This window comes from Alligator mississippiensis, chromosome 1, assembly GCF_030867095.1.
Source record: "Alligator mississippiensis isolate rAllMis1 chromosome 1, rAllMis1, whole genome shotgun sequence".
Classification (NCBI taxonomy): domain Eukaryota; kingdom Metazoa; phylum Chordata; order Crocodylia; family Alligatoridae; genus Alligator; species Alligator mississippiensis.
This window is the reverse complement of record NC_081824.1, coordinates 245,188,740-245,203,184: the sequence shown is the minus strand read 5'-3', so window position 1 is coordinate 245,203,184 and position 14,445 is coordinate 245,188,740.

Sequence of the window (14,445 nt, the reverse complement as noted above, 5' to 3'; positions counted from 1 at the left end):
ATTAATTCTTAAAAGGGTGGTTTCTCAACCATCTGATCATTTTTTTTAGTCCATGTGACAGACAAGTTCTTGAGCTGTGTTCAGACTGGAAAAAGACATCAGTTAAAGAATCTATATTGGGGTAAGCAAAATACGGCCTGAGGGCTAGATCTGGCCCACCAACTAGTTGGATCTGGCCACGGGTGGGTACCCACCAATCAATTGTATCTGGCCCAGGGCAATCTGCACTGTGCTCCTGCCCACACCCCCACAACAGCCCTGGCCCTGGCCCCAGGCAACACGCACAGCTTCTTGGCAGGGCTGTTTGGCTCCCCCTGCCTCCAGCGACTCCTCCTGCCCCTGCTGTGCCACTCCAGGCAGCAGGTAGTACTGGGAAGCAGCAGCAGCAGGCATAGGGATGCATCCCAGGCACCACACACCTAGGCAGGCAGGGGGAAAGCTGTAGCAGGCATCTCCTGCCCCAGTGAGCAGCTCCATTGCCCCTGCCCCTGCCCCAGCTCCAAGCCTCCTTTGACCCACTCTGCCTGCTCAGCATGATTTTTGAGCTATTATGCAATCATCTCTATATACACTACTCAAAAAAAAACATAAATCAGGACAAAAATTATTTTTTAAAATAAAATTCAAATCTGTTATAGCAGATGTTTGCTTTTTAGTATACAATTTGTTTTTTATCTATAATTTATTAAAATGATATTTTTGAAAAGATTGTGTGTGTACAGCCCTTGACAACTCACCAAAACTCATTAAGTAGCTCTCCAGCTGAAATAGTTGTCATCCCCTGATCTATATCCTCAGAACCATCTAGTCCTCTCAATCATTTTCTTGGATGCTTTCTCAATTTATCTGAACCTCTTTGGCCCAAATTTGCAGTAGTTCTCAGACAGCAAAAAGACATCACCTTTGTGCCACCTTAGAAATGGTTATGGAAACACAAAGCCCAAGCAAACAGATGCCTATACCCCTTGTCATGCTGCAAATGCGTAAAACTGTGACCACAACAATATATAGTATAAAACTGTGCTGGTACAGGGGGATCCCTGGGGTGTACTGTCAGACAGCTGTGCCTCAAGTCAGCACATGGAACCCAGGATCATTGTCCCTCAGGATAAGACCCCTGAAGCTCTGGGAGCAGCAGGGGCCCAACCATACAGGACAACGGTGATGTCTGTTTTTGCTGATCCATGAGATCAACTATGTTGAAACACATCCCAGCACAGCTGATGCTGTGACAATAACATCTTTTTTCAGCTTCTGCGATAGCCAGTCAGAAATGAAATTAAATTACCCCCTTAGGATATTTTCAACTTTTGAGTCATGATTCGAAAACATCCATACATTTAAAACAAAACTTCTGTATTGTCCAGTCTTTGTGGTTTTGATTTAAGCATTAAGTTCTCGTTTTAATGGCAGGTTTTCATGAATGGTTTAAACCAGGAGTCACCAGGTGCCAAACTGCAGGGCTCCTCATGGCCAGATCCAGACCATGGGGCTTCCTGCAAGCTGGATGACTTGCAAGCAGTGGTAGCAACTTTAGCGGGAGGTAAGTGATTTTAACTCCCTGGGTTCTGCAGCCATACCAAAGCAGTAGGAATTAAGACCATAGTGATAGGTGCTCTGGCAACCATATTAATGAGCCTTGAAAGACACTTCACAGGCCAGATGACCCACCTCCACAGGCCAGATCCGGGTTTGACACCCAATTTAAACCATCCGTGGTAGCAAGCACCATTCTTATGGCCTTTCTAAAGCAGGAAAAAATAAATTGATGGCCAGATTCATGAAGTACATGGAATGCTATCCAAACCCAAGCATCCCATCTCCTGCAAATAAAAAATACTTTTCTAAAACTTGTTCGATCTCACACTGAATTGAAAAGAGCTTTATTTAATCTGTCACTAGAGCTGTATTTGCTGGAAGATACTTTTCATTTAGCAACAAAAGTATAAAATAAAGCTACAGGGGTTTAGGTTGCAGCCGTGTTGGTCTAAGGACATAGGCAGACAAGGTTCCTTGGGTGAATTTGATATCTTTTATTAGACCAACCCAAATGGTTGGAGAATAGTTGTTAAGCAAGCTTTCGGGTTCAAAAACCCTTCATCAGGCTAAGGAAGTTTCAGCAGTTGGTGTATGCTCTTCCTGGATGGAATGAAAAGTAAAGAAGCCAGGGGCTGGGCTGGGCTGGGGAGTCAGTTGCCAGGCAGATTATAATGTATCAAAAATTCAATGTCTATGTTTAGTCCCTGATCTCTAGTATCCAGGAGGTTGATGAAATGGAGCTCATAGGCTCGTCTCTGGGAAGTGTTGTGAAAGTTTCCCTTGAGGATCAGGACTGAGAGATTGGAGAGAGAGTGGCCCTCCTGTGAGAAATGTGCCCCCACCGGTAATTAGGTATTCCTGTCTTTGATGGATTTCCGGTGTGCATTCATTCTGGTGCGCAGTTGTTGTTTGGTCTCTCCTACATATCTTCCATCAGGGCATTCGGTGCATTGGATGAGGTATATTACATTTCTGGAGGTGCAGCTGTAAGATCCTGGGATGCTGATGGCTCTGTTGTGGGGTGTAGTAATAGTGGGGGTGGTGGAGATGTGTTGGCAGGTTTTGCATTTCTTATCCTGGCACGGTCTGGATCCTTTTGGTGTGTTCTGGGCTTGACGAAGTTTGCTTCTGGTGGTGAGGTTGGTGAGGTTTGGTGCTTGTCTGAAGGCTAGGATGGGTGGCTCTGGGAAGATCTTTTTAAGAATAGGGTCTCTTTCTAATATGGGTTGCAATTTTTTGAGGATTTTCCGTACAGGTTCAAGGGATGGGTGACAGGTCATAACCAGCGGTGTGCGATTTGTGGGGGGTTTTCTTCTGTACTGCAGCAGTTCTTCACGTGGTATCCAGGTGGCTCTTTCAAACATGCGATCTACCTCTCTGGAGGAGTGTCCTTGCTGGGTGAAAGCCTTTTTAAGATTGGTGAGGTGGCGATCCCGGGTGTTCTCTTCAGTTCAAATGTGGTGGTACCTGAGGGCTTGGCTGTATATCACAGCTTTTTTGGTGTGTTTCGGGTGATTGCTGGTTCTGTGCAGATATGTATGTGGGTCTATGGGTTTCTTGTATACTGTGGTCTGTATTTTACCCTTCTGGATACTGATCATCGTGTCTAAAAAGGGGATGTTGGTGCTGGAGTATTCTAAAGAAAGTCGGATGGAGGGATGGTGACTGTTGAATTTCTGGTGGAACTCAATCAGAGATTGCAGGTTCTCACTCCAAATGATGAAGATGTCATCGATGTATCTTAGGTATAGTAAGGGTTTGATGGTGCAGTTCTTGAGGAAGTCTTCTTCCAGGTGGCTTATAAAAAGGTTGGCATACTGTGGGGCCATTTTAGTCCCCATAGCTGTTCCCATCATCTGGAGGAAGTGTTGATTATTAAAAGTGAAATTGTTGTGTGTGAGGATGAAGTGTATAAGCTCAGTAATAACTTTGGGTCTGTATTCTGGGTTGTAATCTTGTTCCTGTAGATATGTAAGGCAGGCTTGGATGCCATCCTGGTGTGGGATGTTGGTATATAGGCTGGTAACGTCCATGGTGGCTAGGAGTGTGTTGCTGGGAAGGTGGTCTATGTTTTTAAGTTTCCGTAGCAAGTCTGTAGTGTCTTGTACAAAACTTGCTCTGTGGGTGACAAGCGGTTTTAGGAAGGTCTGTAGTTTTTCTTGTTCTTCTGACAACATTCAGGAAAGGATCAATGCCAAAAAGCCCAAAAAATCATCAGATTGGACACCTAAAACCGCTCATCACCCACAGAGCAAGTTTTGTACAAGACACTACAGACTTGCTACGGAAACTTAAAAACATAGACCACCTTCCCAGCAACACGCTCCTAGCCACCATGGACGTTACCAGCCTATATAGCAACATCCCACACCAGGATGGCATCCAAGCCTGCCTTACATATCTACAGGAACAAGATTGCAACCCAGAATACAGACCCAAAGATATTACTGAGCTTATACACTTCATCCTCACACACAACAATTTCACTTTTAATAATCAACACTTCCTCCAGATGATGGGAATAGCTATGGGGACTAAAATGGCCCCACAGTATGCCAACCTTTTTATGAGCCACCTGGAAGAAGACTTCCTCAAGAAATGCACCATCAAACCCTTACTATACCTAAGATACATCGATGACATCTTCATCATTTGGAGTGAGAACCTGCAATCTCTGATTGAGTTCCACCAGAAATTCAACAGTCACCATCCCTCCATCCGACTTTCTTTAGAATACTCCAGCACCAACATCCCCTTTTTAGACACAATGATCAATATCCAGAAGGGTAAAATACAGACCACAGTATACAAGAAACCCACAGACCAACGTACATGTCTGCACAGAACCAGCAATCACCCGAAACACACCAAAAAAGCTGTGATATACAGCCAAGCCCTCAGATACCACCGCATTTGTACTGAAGAGAACACCCGGGATCGCCACCTCACCAATCTTAAAAAGGCTTTCACCCAGCAAGGACACTCCTCCAGAGAGGTAGATCGCACGTTTGAAAGAGCCACCTGGATACCACGTGAAGAACTGCTGCAGTACAGAAGAAAACCCCCCACAAATTGCACACCGCTGGTTATGACCTATCACCCATCCCTTGAACCTGTACGGAAAATCCTCAAAAAATTGCAACCCATATTAGAAAGAGACCCTATTCTTAAAAAGATCTTCCCAGAGCCACCCATCCTAGCCTTCAAACAAGCACCGAACCTCACCAACCTCATCACCAGAAGCAAACTTCCTCAAGCCCAGAACACACCAAAAGGATCCAGACCGTGCCAGGACAAGAAATGCAAAACCTGCCAACACATCTCCACCACCCCCACTATTACTACACCCCACAACAGAGCCATCAGCATCCCAGGATCTTACAGCTGCACCTCCAGAAATGTAATATACCTCATCCAATGCACCGAATGCCCTGATGGAAGATATGTAGGAGAGACCAAACAACAACTGCACACCAGAATGAATGCACACCGGAAATCCATCAAAGACAGGAATACCTAATTACCGGTGGGGGCACATTTCTCACAGGAGGGCCACTCTCTCTCCAATCTCTCAGTCCTGATCCTCAAGGGAAACTTTCACAACACTTCCCAGAGACGAGCCTATGAGCTCCATTTCATCAACCTCCTGGATACTAGAGATCAGGGACTAAACATAGACATTGAATTTTTGATACATTATAATCTGCCTGGCAACTGACTCCCCAGCCCAGCCCCTGGCTTCTTTACTTTTCATTCCATCCAGGAAGAGCACACACCAACTGCTGAAACTTCCTTAGCCTGACAAAGGGTTTTTGAACCCGAAAGCTTGCTTAATAACTATTCTCCAACCATTTGGGTTGGTCTAATAAAAGATATCAAATTCACCCAACGAATCTTGTCTGCCTAAAATAAAGCTATGCATTTTTATCTGGCTTTGTTTCTAATCCTCTACTAAAATCACAAGAATCCAAGAATAAAATGCTGATTGAAGTCAGTGGAGGAATTCCTGGGTGTTTCAGTGGCTACTAGCTTATGTTCTAAATCTGTATGCTACAGAAATAACAGTGTTTCAGAATTCAGATACAGACGTGTATGTATTTCTTCAGTGGTTTATTTCATCAAGAGACATTAAGGCTAGGGATAGATATTACACATAAACCAGATTAAGTGATCAGAAACTGGTTTAAACCTGTAACAGAACAGAAGTTCAGTGCACATAAACCAGTTTGAAAATGGCTGAAACTGGTTTGAAATAAACCTGGTTGAATATAGTATCAGACTTAACTGATTTGGATCAAACCAGTTTTTGCAATGTCTGTCCCAGACCCCTTCCTGTTTTAAGTTAAATCAGAGTCCCCCAGCATCCCAGCATGCTCTCTGGGCTGACCCATACCCCCCTGGCCCTGCTCCCCACCACGACAACCATGCTGGTGTTCCTCACTCACAACCTGCAGCCCCTGCCCCTTCCAGCACTCCCAGATGGGCCCCCAGATGCCCCCATCTCACTCACGCCAGAGCGCAGTGGCTGTGGTAGCTCTGGCTCATGCGAGCAGCAGCGGATCAAGTCCAGCCCCAGCCCAGGTTGGAGGGAGGAAGAGGAGAGGTCTGTGGCACCCTACCTGCCCTGGGGCACCCCCCCCTGCCCTGGGCTGAGGCTGCTGTGCCACGCCAGGCAGCCTGGTTATGGCCCCTCCTGCCCCCCTGAGCAGCCTCTCCCAGTCACCCCGCCCCTACAAGCACCGGCACCTACCAACCTCAGTGCCACCAGCCCAAACACACAGCTCTCCCCCCCCAGCAAGTCTCAGCGCCTGGCCACCTTCCTTCAGTGCCAGCATGCACACTCTCTCTCTCTGTCTCCCTCCCCCCCAAGCTCTGGCCCCCCAGCCCCCACACGCTTACCTGCACCCAGCTGCTGAGGCTGCTTTCATGACCCTACCTGGCTGCATGTGCACACAGAGACACGTGTGTGCCCACTGCCTCCAATTGCCCCAAGCAGCCCCTTGCAGGCTGGAATGCTGCCAGCCTGATACAGTTTGATTGCAGAGAAGGTACCACACTTTCATGAACTGCATGAGCACCTGTCTCTATCTGATTCTTCTCAGGATTTTAAGGTCTTGTTTGTGCTGGGTATGCTCTGAAACTTCGTACACCACTGGTTTTGCCCAGTCACTCCCACACAGAACACTGTTACAATAGTTCTCTCACAATCACGTGGCACATGCTTCTCCAGGACTTCTTCCTGGAGACTGTCCTTTTTCAGAGGGCTCACTATGCCTGGAACCCAGGTAACCATGCGCTCACCATTTTCTTTCACAAGTTACACATTAAAACATATTCATTCTACTCAAAGAAGCATGGATATGATGGGCAACAATAAAAATATAACATTCTAAAATAAGAAAAGGAAAACCTCACAAAAATCTTAATACAAGATGAGTGTGTCTACATGTTCATTAGTGTGCTTTTGCTACCGCGCATTAATCTAATATGAGGTACTAAATAAATGCAGATTAGGCCACCCTCATGTGTAGTGGCAAAAGCACATGCTTTCTTAATGATGCTTAATGTGCAGTAGCCTATTTTTATTGTGCATTAGTGTATTAGCATGGTTTTTGACGTGACACTTTAACGTGCAGTAAAATAAGTTACTGTGTATTAAAGTGCACAGGTAGACGTGCCTGATGTGTGCTAAACTTTACTATTCTATCACTCTGCTTTCCTCATTGAATGGTTTCCCCATTTTTGCTTATTGGACTGGATCTGTTGAAGTCCTTATTTTACTTTTTCCTTAATCCTTACCCTGACAGAATCCACTTGGAGTGAAGAGGTTGCACTACAAAAGTAACAGGATTTCTTCAACAGGTTGTGTGAACTAGAAATGCATTATATTTGCTTAAAAGGCAGGGGGAAAAGATTACCCTGAAAGATAAACCTGGTTTTGTAGCTTCAGATTTGTGTCACTCATGTAACTAGAGCTACAGAAGAAAACTATTTTCTTTGTACAAGCCCAAATTTACCCCTCAGAGTTTAATCCTGCTGTTGTCTCAGATGGCTAGTATGCCAGTATCTGTACCCCAGTTTTCTCCATCAGCATGGATGAGATAGAAAAGCTGGGGTGGAGAGAGAGAGAAAGAGAGAGTTTCTCTCTCTTGATTTGGACTATTCCTAGACATGTGTGTACCATATGGCAGTGCTGAGAGGCTACTGCCACAACAGCAAGCCAGCTGGGCACCATTTGCTTTGAGAGGAGGTACTTACTGGAGAACTGGAAAATGCTGACAGTAGCTCTTGGATAGGTAAGTATTGTATTTGTGTGGTCTTTTTCCCCACAACACTTAAATAACTAAATAAACAGGAAAGCACAATTTCAAACAGCTTTTGTCTAGCACAGCATGGTAAGGCTAGTTAGAGGCTCCACTGTGTAAAGTGATAGTCATGCTGATATGCTCATGCGGTGCAACAAATGAGTCTCCAAAAGGCTTTTGGAAATATCCTGCAGTGCCCTGTTTAACGGTGAGAGTAAACTGCTGATATAACATAGCTCTGCAGCACATAGGGATCATTCATCATGAACAAGCTGCTCCATGTTTTGGCAGATAACAACATTTGAAAAGTTTTGAAATGTTCCTTTCTTCTTAAAGATTAGGGGTAAGGGAAGGAACATTTAGCTTGAAGACCAAATGCTAGAAAGTCTGTGGCACTTTGTAACTCAGCCTGCAGAGAGGGCCTGATTCCAATTATAATTTAATTGCTTTGGTCTCTATGTAAGCTTAAATGTAAGATTTCAGGCTATTCTGAGTCTTTGTAAATACAGGTCTAGTGACAGTCTTATGCCATTGTGGGGTTCATGCAGTCTAGAAGGGAGGATTATAATCTTCCTGAAGTAACCCTGGCAGGATATACGAACCATAATGAAACTGCAAGTAGTAAAGCTGATGTAAAGGTTGTACATAGTGCTGTGGGAATTCTGGATTGTGCAGCAACCCAAAAGCAGCCATGAGCTTGAGAACCTGAGGTTTGTTTTAGGCCCTTGAGAAGCCCAGAATTTGGAGGGTGCAACATGTCACTGGAAGGTGTCTTTGTGCCGCATCTACCTGGGTTATGCTGAACAGCACAGACCCTAGAAAAATAAATGGAAATTAAGTGGAACTTGTGTGAATTTCGGTTTCAGCATAGACTTACTTGTACAAATCTCGTGGGTATGTTAAAAAAATTTCTTCCAGAGGTTATCAGATGAGCAGATGTTAACTATTTGGGTAGTTTTAGTCCTATAAAAGCCAAGAGGAATTTTATCTTTGACTTGCATTGGAACAAAACTTGGCCATCAAAGACTCACTTACATTACAAAGAAAGGAAATGCGATTATAGAAACCACTGGGAGGATTTCTGTACAGTTAGGCTAGGGACAGACATTAAAAAAGCCTGAGCCTAAATTGATTCAATCTTTGCAGGTTAGTCTAAGCTGGCTAAACTAAACCAGTTTGTAACCACATAGACATCCCCTCTGGACTGAAAAAATGCTGGCATACGTCTGCAGTGGCTCAGGGTCAGTCCATGTATCTTTGCAAATGCGTCCTAGTAGGAAAAAGTTTGAGAACCACTGATCTAAAGAACAAGGAGCTGCGGGGAAGCCAGTGCATGTTCAGAAAAGGCACTGAATGAGGTCAGAGGGAAGAAGGAGGTTAGATGTTTGTAGCAGCATCCTGGATGGATTCGAAGCAGGAAGGGGAATGCAGCAGTAGTCTGGGAAGTGGGAGTAAAGAAGGTAAAAAAAAAGATCATTGCCTGAACAATGAATTTGACAGTGAGGACTGACAAGAATAGGACTTCATTTTATTTATTAGCATGTTTACAAATAATAATCAAAAAGCTCATAGGCGCTGACTCCATGGGTACTCTAGGGCTCAAGCACCCACTGAAAAAATTAGCGGGTGCTCAGCCACACTTGCAGATGTTAAAAAAAGAAATAAATTAGCACATTTTGCTGGAAGAAGTGGCACATGACTTCAACCTGGCTCTGCAGCATCTGTAAAGATCGGGTGCTTCAGTGGGGCTTTTTGGCACTTTTAGGTAAAGCTGATTTAATCTGTTATTAGATAAAAGTGTTAAAAAAGCCCCATTAAAGCACCCAAACCTTACAACCACTGCAGAGCCAGGTAGAAGTAATGTGCTGCCTCTTTTGAGCATGTGCTGGGCTCGGCATGGAAATGTACTGAGTTAAAAGTGCCAGTTTTTTTGTTTTGAGGGGGGGATTTTTATGTCTGCAAGCACCCACCAGCAAAAAATAAAGTTGGCACCTATGAAAAAGCTACTCATCCAATGCCCTAAGTACACTTAATGAGCTCTGAAAAGCACATAGAATAAATAGGCAGACCTGTCATTTCCCTAGATCAAATCAAATGAACTATCTACAATGGAAATTAATTACCTTAGTGCACAGTCCATGGCACGCACACTGCCAGAGCCACTCAGCACCCATTCCCTCCCAGACCAGGGGAGAGGCAGTCTTGGCAGTGTAATGGGAAGGCTGGCAACTTGGGTTGTAAGCCAGGGAAATAAACAAATGTCAAGGTCCTGGAGTCAAAAGTCATAGGGAAAAAAAGCCTCAGATTTACTGATAGCCCTGAAATGAAGAGGTAAGGAAAGAAGGGAGTTAACGTAGCCAGGATGTGTATTAAGCCATTGGTGAATGCCTGGGATGGGAAGGGTTTGAAAGGAAAAATTAGATGGGATTTTTAAAAAAACCTACAGGCACTTCCCTGACATAGCACCAGGTTTTACTATCTTCAGGGCATATCTACGTGAGACCTTTACTGCAAAGTTGCCTAATTAGCTCACATGCAGTGTTATGAGGATGGAGTAAACTAATTAACTCCGCCATACCTGTAAACACAAGTACTATCCTATAATGGAGTTTTTTACTCTGCAGCTATACTCATGTAGACACTGACCAGGGCTGCCTACCGGCTAACCACACATTGAAGCACCCTTGTACACCCCAGCCAGCCCTCCACAGCATGTTCAACCAGATCGGAGCAGCCCTGAGCTGGCAGGCTGACACCCCCCGCCCCAACCACCACCACCACCTGGGCTCCCTGCCAACTGGGGCTGCTCTGCCCCAGATCAATGTGTTGCAGCCCCAGGTGCATGTTCAAATGAGCAATAAGCTCTGGAGCAATATACACTGGAATTTATTGTTGCGCATTAATTGCATGTGTAGATGTGCCCTCAGTCACCTTGAATAGCACTAATCATTTTGATTTTGGGAGTCTCTCAGATTCAGACGATTTTAAACATTTTAAAATACTAGTTAGTGTAATGGTAACAAAAATTGTACTATTGTGTCCTTTAATAAAAGAATGCACTGGCAGAGATCAGGTATTTTCAGTGTCCACAACCTCCCTCATGATCTCACCTAATATATTTATTTCCCTCCAGTTCCAAGAGGGACTCTCAGGGGCAGAGCTGTCCCTGGGGTGTGGGAGGCCCAGGACATATCAGCCTGTGCGGGGCCTGGAAGGTGAGGGGGGCTGGTGAGCAGCCAGAGTGGGGCCTATGCAACACAGACCATGGGGCCCGGGACAGTCACCCCAATTCACTCCACCCTAGGGACAGCCCTGTCCAGGGGATTTTGATCAAACCTGGATCCAAAGCCAGAGTAAGCAGTTCAGTTCTGATCCATTTAATCAGAACAGCCCTTGCAGGTGATGTTCAGGGTCTCAGCATCTAAGATTTGATTCAGGTCCCATCCAAAATTAGATTATGGCCATTTTTCTTCTTTAAATAAAACTCTGAATTGAGATGGAAGAGTGTGCAATTCGAAGGGTCTAAGTCAACCAGTGCATCACATGCTAGTCTTAGCCTTATTTTCCTATCCTTCTACCTGTGCCACACATTTTTATAGGACCTACACATTTTACACTTTGCAGTATGTTCAGGGCAGGAGACTAGGTGCATTAATTAGCTGTGGCTATGGCTTCCATGGTGCCACAGGAGGAGGGAGGATTCCTCTGCCAGTTGTCCAGCATGTCATTCCTAAGACGTCTGACAACTCAAAGAGCCCTGCTGGCTCACCTTACCCACTATCCTGGTTATGTGAGGCAGAAATGAATAGGTTAATGTATCCAAGATGCAATCCTGAGATTCTTTTTAAAGCTTACTCTATTGAATGGTCCACTTAATTTCACTGCAACTAGTTGCATAAAGGCTGTAACTTCAGGCCCTGAAGCAATATCCATAAGGACAGAGGTGTCAAACTCATCTGGTCCACAGGCTGGATGAGGGACACAGTGCCAGTTTGTAGGCTGGATTGGGCCCACAAACTGGCTTGCACACTAAATCCAGTGAACGGGGCTGTTTTGGTGCATGTGCCCTGGATCAGCCCTGTGTCCAGCCTGCAATGTACACGCTGCCTCCCACCCTGCATACCACATGCAGCATGCAATGACCCTGGCCCTGTGGCACATAGCGTATGAGGCAGGTCCAGGTGGCCCTCTGCATACAGTGTTTAGGCCAGTCCATGGGATGCACCACATGTGGCGCTTATGCCAGACTGGCCCTGAATGCTGAATCCCGCACATAGCCTATGATACTAGATTCATAGATTCATAGATGCTAGGGTCGGAAGGGACCTCAATAGATCATCGAGTCTGACCCCTTGCATAGGCAGGAAAGAGTGCTGGGTTTAGATGACCCCAGCTAGATGCCTATCTAACCTCCTCTTGAAGACCCCCAGGGTATGGGAGAGCACCACCTCCCTTGGGAGCCCGTTCCAGACCTTGGCCACTTGAACTGTGAAGAAGTTCTTCCTAATGTCTAGTCTAAATCTGCTCTCTGCTAGCTTGTGGCCATTAATTCTTGTAAACCCCGGGGGCGTCTCGGTGAATAAAACCTCACTAATTCCCTTCTGTGCCCCCGTGATGAACTTATAGGCAGCCACAAGGTCACCTCTCAACCTTCTCTTGCGGAGGCTAAAAAGGTCCAGGTTCTCTAGTCTCTCCTTGTAGGGCTTGGTCTGCAAGCCCTTAACCACACGAGTGGCCCTTCTCTGGACCCTCTCCAGGTTATCCACATCCCTCTTGAAGTGCGGCGCCCAGAATTGCATGCAGTACTCCAACTGCGGTCTGACCAGAGCCCGATAGAGGGGAAGTATCACCGCCGTGGATCTATTCGTCATGCATCTGCTGATGCACAATAAAGTGCCATTAGCTTTTCTGATGGCTTCGTCACACTGACGACTCATGTTCATCTTGGAGTCCACTAGGACTCCAAGATCCCTTTCCGCTTCCGTGCCACCAAGCAGGTCATTTCCTAGGCAGTAGGTATGCTGGACATTTTTCCTCCCTAGGTGCAGCACTTTGCATTTCTCCTTGTTGAATTGCATTCTGTTGTTTTCTGCCCATTTGTCCAACCTGTCCAGGTCTGCTTGTAGTTGTTCCCTGCCCTCCGGCATGTCCACTTCTCCCCACAGTTTTGCGTCATCCGCAAACTTGGACAGAGTACCCTTCACTCCCTTGTCCAAGTCGCTGATGAAGACATTGAAGAGTATCGGTCCAAGGACCAAGCCCTGCAGAACCCCACTGCCCACACCCTTCCAGGTTGAAACCGCCCCATCCACTATGACTCTCTGGGTGCGACCCTCTAGCCAATTCGCCACCCACCGGACTGTGTAGTCGTCCAAGTCACAGCCTCTTAACTTGTTCACCAGTATGGGGTGGGATACCGTATCCAAGGCCTTCCTGAAGTCTAAGTATACAACATCAACCCCTACTCCTGCGTCCAGGCGTTTTGTAACCTGGTCATAAAAAGAGACTAGATTAGTCAGGCACGATCTGCCTGCTACGAACCCATGCTGGTTTCCCCTCAACATAATTTGTCCTGCTGGGCTCTCGCAAATGTGGGCCTTGATAATTTTTTCAAAGACTTTGCCTAGGATGGAGGTGAGACTGACTGGCCTATAGTTGCCTGGGTCCTCCTTCCTCCCCTTTTTGAAAATGGGGACCACATTGGCCCTTTTCCAGTCCCCCGGGACTTGGCCAGTGCACCACAAGCGTTCGAATATTCCCACCAGTGGTTATGCAATGACGTCGGCCAGTGCCTTCAGTATCCTGATCTGGATCAGCCGTGGATCTAGTGTGCAGGGCCAATCTGGCAAAAGTGCTGCCTGCAGTATGCACCCTCGACCTACCCTGTGCACCATATGCTGGCCCCAGCCCCACATACTGCACAGCACACAGAACTGGTTTGGAGTGCACACTACATGTGGCACCCTCAGACTGGCCTTCCACACTAGATCCGGCACATGGGACTGGACTATAGGCCTGATCAACATGGCCCCATGGATCCAACATGCAGGACCAGTCTGGCATGGGTACCATATGCAGCACATACCTTATACAGGGCATGCCCCATATCCAGCCCCCACCAACTGGGCTCTGCACACTGGGACCAGCACTTGCTGCATGTGGGACATGAGGCCGGTCTGAGACAAAGAGCCAGCAACATGGGCTGGATGATAGGGTTCTATGGACCAGATCTTTGTCACCCCTGCACTAGGACAGGAACTATCCATCTCTAAGTAATTACCTGTGCCATTTTATACTGTAACTATGGTAATAGTACATGGTGAAAAAATAATATCTAGGATAGTGATTCTTGAGCAAGATGCCACAGTGCCCTGAGATGCCATGAGATCCTTTCAAGGGTGCCACGGACTGCTGCACAAGATTAGCACTGTTAGGTGTGCAAACACCCACACATGTCTTACAAGATAAGCCCTGAGATTTCCAGTTGGACTCAGAAACATTCTGGCCTGTTGTAGTTTAAGTTCTTTGCAACAGAATTGATTCTTTTTTCCATAACCAAAGTGAAAGCTAAGACCTGGCATTTTCTAAGAGGTATCTTGAG